Source organism: Solanum pennellii, chromosome 5 (assembly GCF_001406875.1).
Source record: "Solanum pennellii chromosome 5, SPENNV200".
Classification (NCBI taxonomy): domain Eukaryota; kingdom Viridiplantae; phylum Streptophyta; class Magnoliopsida; order Solanales; family Solanaceae; genus Solanum; species Solanum pennellii.
The window spans coordinates 37,402,802-37,415,486 of record NC_028641.1 but is presented as its reverse complement, the minus strand read 5'-3'; the positions used below and the strand labels follow the sequence as shown (position 1 = coordinate 37,415,486).

At 32.7% G+C, this 12,685-nt stretch overlaps 1 long non-coding RNA gene across 1 annotated transcript; it reads right to left on the bottom strand.

The window, feature by feature from the left end:
- Positions 1–6,960: 6,960 nt before the first annotated feature.
- Positions 6,961–8,549, bottom strand: LOC114077368. Its single transcript, XR_003578675.1, has 2 exons — positions 8,412–8,549; positions 6,961–7,398 (listed from the first exon to the last, which is right to left on the bottom strand). It is a non-coding gene; the product is annotated as an uncharacterized LOC114077368 (long non-coding RNA).
- Between the last annotated feature and the right edge of the window lie 4,136 nt (positions 8,550–12,685).

The window sequence follows — 12,685 nt, the reverse complement described above, 5'->3', positions numbered from 1 at the left end:
TTTTTTAATGATAACATTACAGTTGAATGCAAAAAAAATGCATGTCCTTTGTCTCTCCTTTTTCTCGAGAATAATACAGAAATATCTTTGACATTTTTTTTTGAACATTAACAAGGAAAGTTTCTGGTTACACCATCATAGGAAGTGGTTTTCCAATTATCAAAACAATTACAATCAGATTCCACCAATTTACTAGATCATAGTTGGAATCCAACTTTTTTTATGAAGAACATAGTCTGAGAGAAATTGTATTTCAAATTAAATTAACATGTGTCACATAATGATTGAAGGGTTATAACACTTGTTTTTTAAAATTTGAGAACTGATTTAGAAATGATGTAATAATATATGTTCGAAATTTTTTAGGAGGTAATAAGATATATGCATAGCTAAAGTGTCTTTTTAAAAATTTGAGTAAACCTTAGGTGTCACTTTATGTCTTTTCTCAAAATAGCGAATACAACATACCCACTAATTTAAATCAAGACCCACCCCGATAATCACACCCCTAAAAATTGGAAGTTTAACCACCCATCACAAAAAAATACAAGGACTATACCTATCATGATAGTACTCATTGATGCAATGAGATTAAGTAATGATAATTAAGACCACTTCGAATTCAACTTTCAATTGTTGGTTACAAGAGAAAAACGGTAAACCCCACCACTAATAGCAATACTCAATGGTTCTCTTTCTAAGAGTTCCAAAAGTAAAATTGATAAAAGATAAGATAGATTTATTTTCTCTTACTTCCCAACTATTCATACTTTCAAAAAAGAGCGTTCTCCACTCAATCAGCGGATCGCAGTTTGTATCATTAGTCGGGCTCGCCAAACTCACTCGACGGATCACCATTTGTATCATTAAGCTCGTCTTTTTCTAGCTTGAGCTATTTGAACTTAAATGGGCAAACTCGATGGAATACGCTCTTAATGCTCAGTGAATTGCCGAATACCACCTTGTGCACCTAAGATAACCTTCAACTTTACTCTTCGGTCTGTCACTTTCGGTGATACATTTGTGTTCACCAATTTACTCTGAAACTTGGATATTAGGCAATGTCCATTTTGGCGAGATTCAACCATTTGGCCAGTTCTCCCTTTCGATTAGGCAAACATTAGGTTAGTGTTTTCTACTCTTTTCAATGTTTTTGGCCTTTGTTTAGAATATTCTTCCTTGACTTGTCCTTTAGACTTCGTAGTTTTAAATCCTCCACACAAAAATAAACATGATGAGATTACATACTTTGGAAAATAACAAACCATCGCCTACAAGCCTTGAAAACTTAAAAGAAAGCTAACTTGCCATTTTAAAATTACCTTGGCTTGTTCTTGGTATAAATAATAATGGAAATAAAATAATCAATCAATAATGGCTTAACAATACCCACAGTGTAACCAAATCCTAAACCCCGAGAAATTCATGATCGTTCTACCCCACATGGTTCTTTTTACATCATTAATGCAAGTTTAAAACCCTCCCCCAAGAGTAACCCTCTAGATTCTAAGACTTAAGAATTAATTTACAAGTTAAGAAAGTAATTGACAAACTTATGTCAAAGAAATTAATGAAAAAAAAGTAAAAGAATACCCTGAATCGCCTTCTCTCTTTTTAAGAACAAAGTGTAGAAAATAAGAGGGTTTTGAAAATAAGAAGGACTTCAAACACTCATCGATTGCAACCCCTGCAAAATTTTTGTTGGTAGTGTGGAAGATATGACGCCAAAGCGACAAGACTCTGTAATTGTGGCTTCCTACAAAAATCACTTGATTTTTCTGGATCGCCAAACATATCGAAGGAGTGAGTTCATCAACAGCTTGGAACAAACATTCAAATTCCGAACAGACCCTTGGAACTCATTTAGAGTCCTGCACGTGAAAAATGAATATACTACCCCACCAAAAATGGTATTTCGAGACTCAATAAAATGAATCAAACAACCAAAGGAAGTTGTCTCAATAAAGAAATGACCCAACTCAACACTATAGAAAAAAATAGTTTAAAACAAGCAACAAAAACTTTTATAAATATGTTTGTTTTTTTGTATTTTGTATGAGTAACTTTCATATGAAAGACACAAAAAAAATGATAAATATATTACTCCATCCGTTTCATAAATAATGACCTGGTTTGACTTGACACGGAGTTTAAGAATATAAAAAAGACTTTTGAATCTTGTGGTTCTAAATTAAAGTAAGGTCAAATATACAAAATTGTCTTTTGATCATGTGACCTTAAATATGTCACGTGGAAAGCAGAAACTAAAATAAGAGGTCATTATTTTTGAAACATACTAAAAAGAAAATGAAGTAGGTTTTTTTTTAAACGGAGGGAGTGTTACTTTTTTAGACAAAAGTAGAAATAGTGGTAATCATAGAAGTAGTTCCCTAATTAAAGTGAAGCATAGAGTTTCACCAAATATAGAGAAACCAAATCGAAACTAGAACGGAAAATATTTGATTTCTCACCAATCACTTCTCACTTCTCAAAAAAATCATTTACAACAAAGAGAAACATGTAGGGACCACTATTGTTTCCAAAATGTGTGGTTAGTAAAGATCATTCCAGATCGGTCCAGTAAAGAGCAAGGCGACTTCCAGTCATTTCAAGCGTCCTTGGCCCATTTTTGACTACCTCCATCCATTTATGGCAACCTCTACGACATCCAACAACCTACAAAAACTCCAAGGAATGCCAGATAGGATTATATCAATCCATTTCTAGTGACTTCCAACCATTTTTTGTAACCTCAATGGACTTCTGGCTACATCCAACAATTCAAACAACACAAAATTTAGGTTTTCGCTATCTTTAAACCTCACAGCACTACTAGATCTGTTTCAATATTCTCTTGATCTTGATCTTCAAAGAATAAATAGAATATATTAGTGGCTCTATGTTTTAACTTAACTATATCTTATTCAAAACATAGTTGCACATTTTGTTGTTTAAATCCTATGAATTTCAGAATCTTCCCTTGATATACAATGGAAAGAAATCAAGGGAAGATTATAATTCCACAGGCTTTAAACAATAAACACCGCAACTAAATTCTAAATAAGATATCGATAGGCTAAGATATAAAATCATCACTAATACATTCTTAAAAAAGCAAGATCAAAGAATATCGAGATAGACCTGGTAGAGCAGTTAGATTTGAAGATAGCAAGAAAATTAAATTTGGATGTCATGTGAATTGCTAGATGTTGCCGGAGGTCCAAGGAGGTAGCAAAAAAGTGATTGGAAATCTTCGGAAATGAATGGATGTAGCCTTATCTGGTCCTTATTGGAGTTGTATATTGTCGGATGTCCCTAGAGGTCACCATAAATGGCTCGAGGTTATTAGAAATGGCTAAAAGTCACGGGAATTACTCGAAGTCGCCCTATCTGGTCTTTACTAGACATATATGGAATGGATCAGTACATTATTGACCATATATTTTTGAAACAATAGTGTTGACGGTAGTTGAATTTTGTTGGTGGTGAGAGAGGAGAAGGTGAAAAAGAAAGAGGACAATACAAAAGAGAAAGGGATCAAAACATTTCCGAAATGAAATATCAATTGATAAATGAAAGTCAACAAATATTAACTACAATCTAATATAGAATCAATTCATTTATATGGAAGCATAGAAAAAAATATTAATTTTTTGAGACAAAAGTACAAATAGAGATAATGATAGAAGTAGTTTTCACTGAGGAAAAAGAAACCAAATTGATATGAGAATGAAAACTCTTTGGTTCCTCACCAATTAACTTCTCACTTCTAAAACTAATATTATTTACAAACAAAAAAGAAGGGAAACTTGTTGGTACCAAGTGATAAAATTTGTTTTGCATAATAATATATCTTTCATTTTTTGTCTTTTCTGGCGAAAGATACTCATACAAAAATTAAAACAATGAATATATTTATAAATTAGAAAATGGACAATTGATACATAAGGATCATTTTAAGCATAACTCTACTCTACAATGTTTCCCTATCATTAGTGTTATGTCACGATTTTACTTAGAAAAAACAATTTTTAAAAATAATACTTAGAAATAGAGTCGTCACTTTATTTTTTAAAGAATTTAAGAGAACTTCACTTTAAAGACTTTAACAATGAATATATTTATAAATTAGAAAATGGACAATTCATACATAACGATCATTTTAAGCATAACTCTACTCTACAATGTTTCCCTATCATTAGTGTTATGTCGCGATTTTACTTAGAAAAAATAACTTTAAAAAATAATACTTAGAAATAGAGTCGTCACTTTATCTTTTAAAGAAATTAGGAGAACTTCACTCTAAAGACTTTATCAAAATTAAGTCTAAACTTTTTTAGAGAAAAGGGTACGGGGTTCTTATTTACACATCAAGAAAGTTTTTAAGACACTTAATGTCCGCTAACACAGAGTTATCTGGTGCTTTGAAATTATTTAAGTAAAAATAATTAATTAAGGTAAAAATATCATAAAGGTATTTAAGGGAAAAGTTGATTTTTAAAAATGAAAAAAAACAAATGGTTGAACATTAGTTAAAACCATAACCAAAATGGTCAATTGAGTGAAAAATCACTTGATTAATAAAATCATTAAATCAATACAAAACAATTTTGGTTCATCTTCAAAAAAATTAATTAATTTGAAGTAAATAAAGTTAGAGTTATTAAAAAATAAGACTCATAGAAATATAGAGTAGAGGAGAGAGTAAAAGTTGGTAGTTATCCAAGTTCAGATTGCTGGACTAATAGGCTAATTCTTCAACTTTTCCTAAATTATAATGAGACTGCCTCATTTATGGTTTTTTAAGCCCATTTTCAAACTGCTAAAATTTATGGGTTTAGCCTATTTCCTTTGTGTATGCATTGCTTGTATACATCTGCATCTACTGAACATCTTATGTACATTAGCTTCTGAAACCTCTAAATTTGCATTCCTTTTTCTTTGGATGAGTGGTGAGGCTGACTTGAAGAGGGGTGTTGTGTTTAAACCGAACCCGAGATGCAAGAAGACAAAAGATTGTTCGATGAACTTAATCGGAGGGAGTTTATGCATATAAAAAGAGTAAGGATTTGTAGAGGGAAGGGAAAGATAATTTGACTATCACTACAAGAAAAAACCTTATTTAAGACCAACATTTAGGGACGAGTGAATTTTCACGTCCCTAAAAGTATATCTATTGGGACGAGATTATATTTTGGTCCTTAATTGTATATTTTATTAAGAAGTTATTAAATCTAGTCCTTAACAAATATTCACTGGTCCCTAAGTACATTGAGGGCCTTGAGCGGGAAAAAATTTCAGCATTTCTATACCAGAATATTTAAAAAAAAAAAAAACTTTCAGTTGTACCAAAATTTTAAGAGCTAAAATTAAAGTATATTGAGGGTAAAGAAAAAGACCATCGTCTTTTTTTCTCAAAATATAGCAGTCTGTCTAATGCCCTAATTTGAGCGACATAGATCGCCATTGCAACTGATAAAGCTAAGGTCATCACATTGCCCTCTTCACGTTTTTTTCTTACTCTTGACTTTTCTTGATGTTCCTCTGCGATAATAGCATGTATTTGCTTGTATGGTTGCTTCTCTTATCTGTTCAAAACCGAATTTTGCCCCAACTTTGCTGGAAAAGAATTCTAGGTTGCTTTCTCTTCCGATCTAGTTATTGTGTTTCTCATATATGTTTTGTTGATATCGTTTTTTCATTGTTATATTCAAGCTACTCTTATTATTCTTCCTGGTTATTCATATGTAGACGTTTCTCTGCCTAATTACTTCTTTTTTCTTATTGTATCGTTGTTGCTCAATCCGCTCAAAACAAAATTCCACCCCCACTTTGCTCAAAACAAAGTTTCAGGTTCGTTCCTCTTCTTTTGAGTTACAACATTGTGGATTCTAAAAGCCAGCTATAACAGTAAGTTAAATTTGGTTGTTTTTAGTGTTCGTCAAAGGAGTTCATCATACCATAAAAGAACATAATTCTTGATTAGTCAGGTTGTACTTTTCTGGTTTAAAGTGTATTGATAAGTCAGAATTCTCCATAAGTTTCTGATCATCTTTAAACTCGTGACTCATGGTCCAAATATTATAGATTTTTCAATTGCTGTGAGCACGAGCTGTAGTATTCATGTATAAATCTATTTATCTATATCTCTGTATCTCTCTCTCTATGTGTGTGTATATATATATATATATATATATATATATATATATATATATATTTGTTTTTTGTGTGTGAATTCGAATATAATGCTCAAACTCAAACAAACATTCACCTCTATTATGATTAATTGATGTAAAATTAAATTTTATTTTGAAACAAAATTTATAGCGCTTAAAGTATACTAAAGCTGGGTAAATGAAAAGACCATCGTTCTGTTTTTTCACAAAATACAGTAGCCCCTCGCCTAATGCCCTAGTATGAGCTATAATATCGTCATTGCAACTGATCAAGGTCATCACTTTCACCATCTTCACGCTTTTTGCTTAATCTTTGACGTTTCTATGCCTTAATCGCTTTTTGTTTCCTGTATTTTTGCTGCTCTGCTCAAAGCAGAATTCCACCCAGCTTTGCTCGAAACAGAATTCTATGTTTGTTCCTCTTCCGATCGAGTTGTATTTCTTTTGTATGTATTACTGATTTTCTTTTGAGCAAAACATAAGCACTAGGAAAAAGATTTTCTAATTGAACCCTCCTATCTCACTCAAGCACAATGTAATAACATGTTAACTCAAGTACATACAGAAGATTCCCTTAGCTTAAATTTAAAGTTAAAACTCGAAAATCATGATTCATCGAGGTCATTATTGTTAGAGTGAGTTGCAGGCTGCTACAATTATAGTCGTCAATCATCTATTCAGTTAATAAATTATGATTTATTCAGTTGCATTGCATTTTGTTTTGCATTCCATCTCCTGGATATCTCCCAAAAGCTGGCCACTCTCATTGGATTTAGTCTGTATATAGGCCATATTGAAAGTATTATTCTACCAAACAATATAAACAATAACTACAGGTAACCCTTCATAAAATGGGGACCTATAGCCTAGAAAATGTAGCTGCAGGTAATTTGGTAGCTTATCAACAATAACAATAGTCCTATCTTTCTTGTAAACAATTTTTCTTGAGATACATAACAATTTTCACCAAGCTAGACAATTCTATAAGTAATATCGTTTTTTCACTGATGTATTCAAGCTGCTCTTTTTGTTCTTACTGCTTAATCTTCACGTTCCTCTCCTGCTCGTGTCTTCGTGCTTGTGTCGTTGCTGCTCTGCTCAAAACAGAATTACATCCCCGTTTCCCTCGAAACTGAATTCCAGGTTTGTTCCTCTTCCAATCGAGTTGTTGTGTGTTTTCTATATGTCTTTTCTGTAATTTTGTTAAGTTTACTCCTCCCTGCTGTTCAAGTTTGCTATGTCAACATATTGGCAGAAAAAATTATATTTGCGCCTTTCATTGTCATATGATAATATACCACAATTCATTAACTCAACAAGTAGCTAAGGTCCACTAGAAAGTGCAATCTTAGAGTTCAACTTAGTCGTGTAAAACTAATTGTAACAAGCTGTGCAAATATTTTGATTTTTATCTACTTTTATTTTTCTAAATCTTATTTATGTGTATACTAGAAGGTATGGCACCTAGTAAGGAGTGGATGCAACTTGTTGAAAATCGACTCGAAGAAATCTACTTAGACGGTGTGCAGTTGTTTTTGAATTATGCCTTTCAAAGAACAGGAGAAGAAAATGAAATACGATGTCCATGTATCAAATGTTTCAATACAATTTATGGAACTCGTAAAACAGTTGAGACACATTTGATAGTGTATGGAATAATTTAAAACTGTACTTTTTTGTATCATCATGGAGAACGTTTGGGTGAACCATTGTCAGAATCAAATGATGAAGATGGTGATGCTGTAGAAGAGTGTGAGAGTGAGGATGAAGTAGAAGAATTGTTGAGAGATTTATATCCTAATATTAATGAAGGAAGTACACACACAAATTGTGATGATTTACCGGGGGAGGAACCAAATGTTGAAGCAAATTTTTTTTACAGCCTATTGAAAGATTTTGAGCAGCCGTTGTACCAAAATTCAAAAGCTTCAAAGCTTTCCTCTTTGATCATATTGCTTCATATAAAAAGTATGGGTCGTTGGAGTAATGCATCATTTACAATGTTATTGAAATTATTGAAAGAGGAGTTGTTGCCTGATGGTACTAATTTGCCAAAAACTCATATTTCGAGGTAAAGAAGATAATTAAAGAACTTGGGCTTTCTTATGAAAATTTTGTGTCCCCCCTCCAAAAGGCTTCTCTAAATAGTGAGGGGGAGGGGGTTATAGAAGGAAGATTAGGTCAATGTTGGGGGAATTCTGAGTGGAAACTACAATGGAATTTGAAATTAAATACCTTGGATAAGGCTTGGAAGAGTTGTATTTGTACTGATCTTGTAGAATTCTCAACAGATTGAGAATAGGAGCCATTTGATCTTGAGAGAAGGAAAAAAAAGGCACCAGAATACTCCATATGGGTGAAAAAAATTGTAGAGATTTTTTGGGAAATTTCTGAATGTCTATTCATATGTAATACCATGTATATATAGAAGAATAATTATTAAATAAAAAAATAAAGCGATAACAATATACACTTGTCACCTTCTAATTTATAAAGAACCTAACCATATGTAACAAACTAGTATTCCATCACATGGCTAACATTAGAGTCCATTATTCTAGATTGATCAATCCAACGGTTCACATTTGATTCGTCTCGTTTCTGATGAGAGGTTGAGATTACTGCATGTCACATTCATATAAGTATTTAAGGATCTAGGTTTTGTGAAAGTTATCTGAAATCTTTTTTCCGCTTCTTTCCTATTCCTTTTCTTCTTTCTTCTTTTAAATCTTCAATCGTTTCTTTGGGAGAATAAGAAGATGATGATGGAGAGTTACTAGTGTCAAAAATAGGAAGATGACATTTTGGATTGAAATTTGACAGTATAGGCATATTGTTAGAGAATTCAGCGCATAAGACAAATTAATACTAATTAATTAATAAGCTTATTAATTTTAACAAGATAAAATTATTAACTTAAATACAAATGAATTAATTTAAAATATATTTTTTAATTAAATAATATTAACTAAAAAACGTTTAATTAAGAAACAAATCTTTGTGAGATATTTTTCGAATATTTTTAAGAAGTAACAATTTTATGTATAATCATATAAAAATATATGTATTATTTAAAAATTATTAAGATGACAAAATTACTTTAAAAAATAACATGAAAATATCTCTCTATGTGGACCGTGCAACATGCTGAATTATATAACATGTTTAAATAACATTCTAATAGTATCTAGAAGGAATGACTGAACGCTTGGATATGCTATGATTTGCATTAAAATTCTCTTTGATACAGAAGCAAAAACAAAAATTGAAACCTTTGAGTTAAGATGCACCAAAGGTGTTCTTACATCTTTAGACGGTTAGATGTCAGAAGGAAGCTCAAAAAACATAGACCACTCTGCAAATTTGTGTCTCAAAGGTGACAAGAAGCTTTGGATATGTATTGTGAGTTTACAGCTAAACGAAAAGTTCTTGAGGTTCACGAACTTGGTGTCGAGAAGCTTTGCATCCGTAGCCTGAGAGAGAGTAATATTTCTTTGGATTGATTTGCTCCGTGCACTTTCTGTTAACCAACCTGTATTATAAGGTTAGCCTAAAAAAGACAGAAACAGAATAAAATGAAAGAGAAAGTAAATAGAATACAAGAAGTAATTCGAGTCCACAGAAACTAATGTGTGTCCTTAAGAAATTTAATCCCCTCACTGTACCCGAGATTATGGATTAATTTCTCCCAAGATAAAACGGATTAATCCTTTTAAAGAAATAGCGGTACCTCAAATTTCTTTAACTTCAGCGAACTTCAGAACAGCAACAAGTCACACAGACTCAATGGATCGACACTTTGATTTGTTTGAGAGAAAAAATTTATGCAGAGCAGAAAAAAAAATCAGTGTTTGAAAAAAAGAAAATTGACTTCCTTTTATAGCCATTTTCAGCAAGAAACGTGTCTGTTCAGAGAAATCTATTCAGACCCTTTTATCGAGAAAGTTGTTTTTTTTTGGAAAATATAACAACTTTTCGGAAAAATGTGTCTGTTAGGAAAATAACGGCTTTTCAAAAAGTAACGACTTTTTGGAAAGAGTAACAACTTTTCGTAATGTTATCGTTACCCAGAAATTTATAAGAGATAATATTAACAGGATTTATTTGATTTAACAAAAACTGATTAAATAAATTGTCCAAAAAATTTATCAATCAATCACATCATTTGCCAAATCTAAATCCAAATCCGAAGCCGAAGCCGAGCTAGCGACGACGACGACGGCGCGAGGGGGCATCTTCTTCTTAGCTCTTTAAGAAGTAATGGAAGTGTTTCTTTATATAAGTACAACAATTTCCCTTTCTTTTGCCGATATGGGAGAAATGACTTTTCATTTGCACTTTGCAAATGACTTTTCATTTTCCCTCCAAAATAGTTCCCTCACTTTTCATATTCTCTCTTTTCTTTTCCCATTCACACTTGCTAAACCCAACAATCCCCCACATGAATGGGGAAGGCTATTGTTAAAACATATGCCTGAAAAAACTTGTGTATCTTGTAGGTAAAGGTTAATCGCATCTGGATAAGTAGGTTACCCTTTAAACTTTCCGTAGTGAACATATATCGGATATACTCGGTCAATCGGTGATTTGATGTCTTTGAACCGTCGAGCTTTGGTATATACCTAGAGAACATATGTCACACAATCAACCCTTGAACTATTCTTAGTTCTCATTGTTTTGTTCGTTTCAGCCATGAATACATCTTGGATAGTAAGTGCTTAAAGAACTGGCCTTACCAGATTCTCCTTGAAGCGGCTTACACTTCACACTTACATAGGTGATTTCTAAATGTGTTATCCCATAGATACACCATTTGATATTCCCTGTATCAAACTTAGAAACCATTAAAAAGTCCGTATGTCTTTATCCTGGTTACTAAACATTGTCTCATCATGAGAATGGACCATAAAATAATAATTTTTTGACAATATTGAACCGTGATCAATGACTTTGTTTTATCTCCTTCAACCTAGATCTTGGGATCTCCAGTCTTCTAGGTAGATTTACCGGCACGATGACTTGTTCTCGGCCATAGTCCCATTCCCGTCGATGATTTCTCAACTCCCTCTCTAGTTAGGCCGATCCGACACATTATCTTTTGACTTCACATAGTCAATTGTGATAAATCCACTAGAGAGTAGTTGTCTCACAGAGTTATGTCTTCGTCTTATGTGACGAGACTTTCCGTTATACATAATGCTTCCAGCCCTTCCTATTGCATCTTGACTATCACAGTGTATGCATACAGGGGCCATTGGTTTGGGCCAAAATGGAATATCTTCTAAGAAATTCTGGAGCCATTCAACTTCTTCACCTGCCTTGTCTAAAGCAATGAATTCAGACTCCATTGTAGAGCGAGCTATACATGTTTGTTTGGATGATTTCCAAGATATTGCTCCTTCACCAATAGTAAAAACGTATCCACTTGTGGATTTTGTTTCAGTTGACCGAGTAATCCAATTTGCATCACTATATCCTTCAAGAACGGCTGGATATTTGTTGTAATGTAAAGCATAGTTTTGAGTGTCATCTAAGTATCTCAAAATTCTCTTCATTGCCAACCAATGACTTTGATTATGATTACTTGTGTATTGACTCAGTTTACTGATAGAGAAAGCTATGTCTGGACATGTACAATTCATGACATACATTAAGCTTCCCAATACGCTAGCATAGTCCAATTGAGGCTGACTTTCACCTTTATTCTTTGCAAGATGAAGGTTTACATCAATTGGAGTCTTTGCCCTTTTAAAATTCAAAATTTTGAATTTTTCAAGTATCTTTTGAATATAATGAGTTTGAGACAATGCTAGACCGTTAGGAGTTTTAAGAATTTTAATTCCTAATATCACATCTGCAACTCCTAAATCTTTCATATCAAACTTACTAGCGAGCATACGCTTTGTAGTTTTTATATTAGAAATGTCTTTGCTCATTATAAGCATGTCATATACATATAGGCATACAATGACTTCCTAATTTGGAGTATCTTTAATGTAAACACATTTATCATATTCATTGATCTTAAATCCATTTGACAACATGGTTTGATCAAACTTTGCATGCCATTGTTTTATTGCTTGCTTTAGTCCATAAAGTGACTGAATAAGTTTGCACACTTTATTTTCTTTACCAGGAACTACAAAACCCGCAGGCTGTTCTATGTAAATTTCTTCTTCCAGCTCTCCATTTAAGAAGGCTGTTTTCACATCCATTTGATGAATTTCAAGACCGTATAATGCAGCTAGTGCAATTAACATCCGAATTGATGTAATCCTAGTCACTGGTGAGTATGTGTCAAAATAATCAAGACCTTCTTTTTGTCTAAAACCTTTAACAACAAGTCTTGCTTTATATTTTTCAATAGTTTCATCATCTTTCATCTTCCTTTTAAAGATCCATTTTGAACCCAAGGGTTTGTTCCCTGGAGGAAGATCAATCAACTCCCAAGTATGATTGCTTAAGATTGATTCAATTTCACTATTAACAGCCTCCTTCCTAGAGGTTGA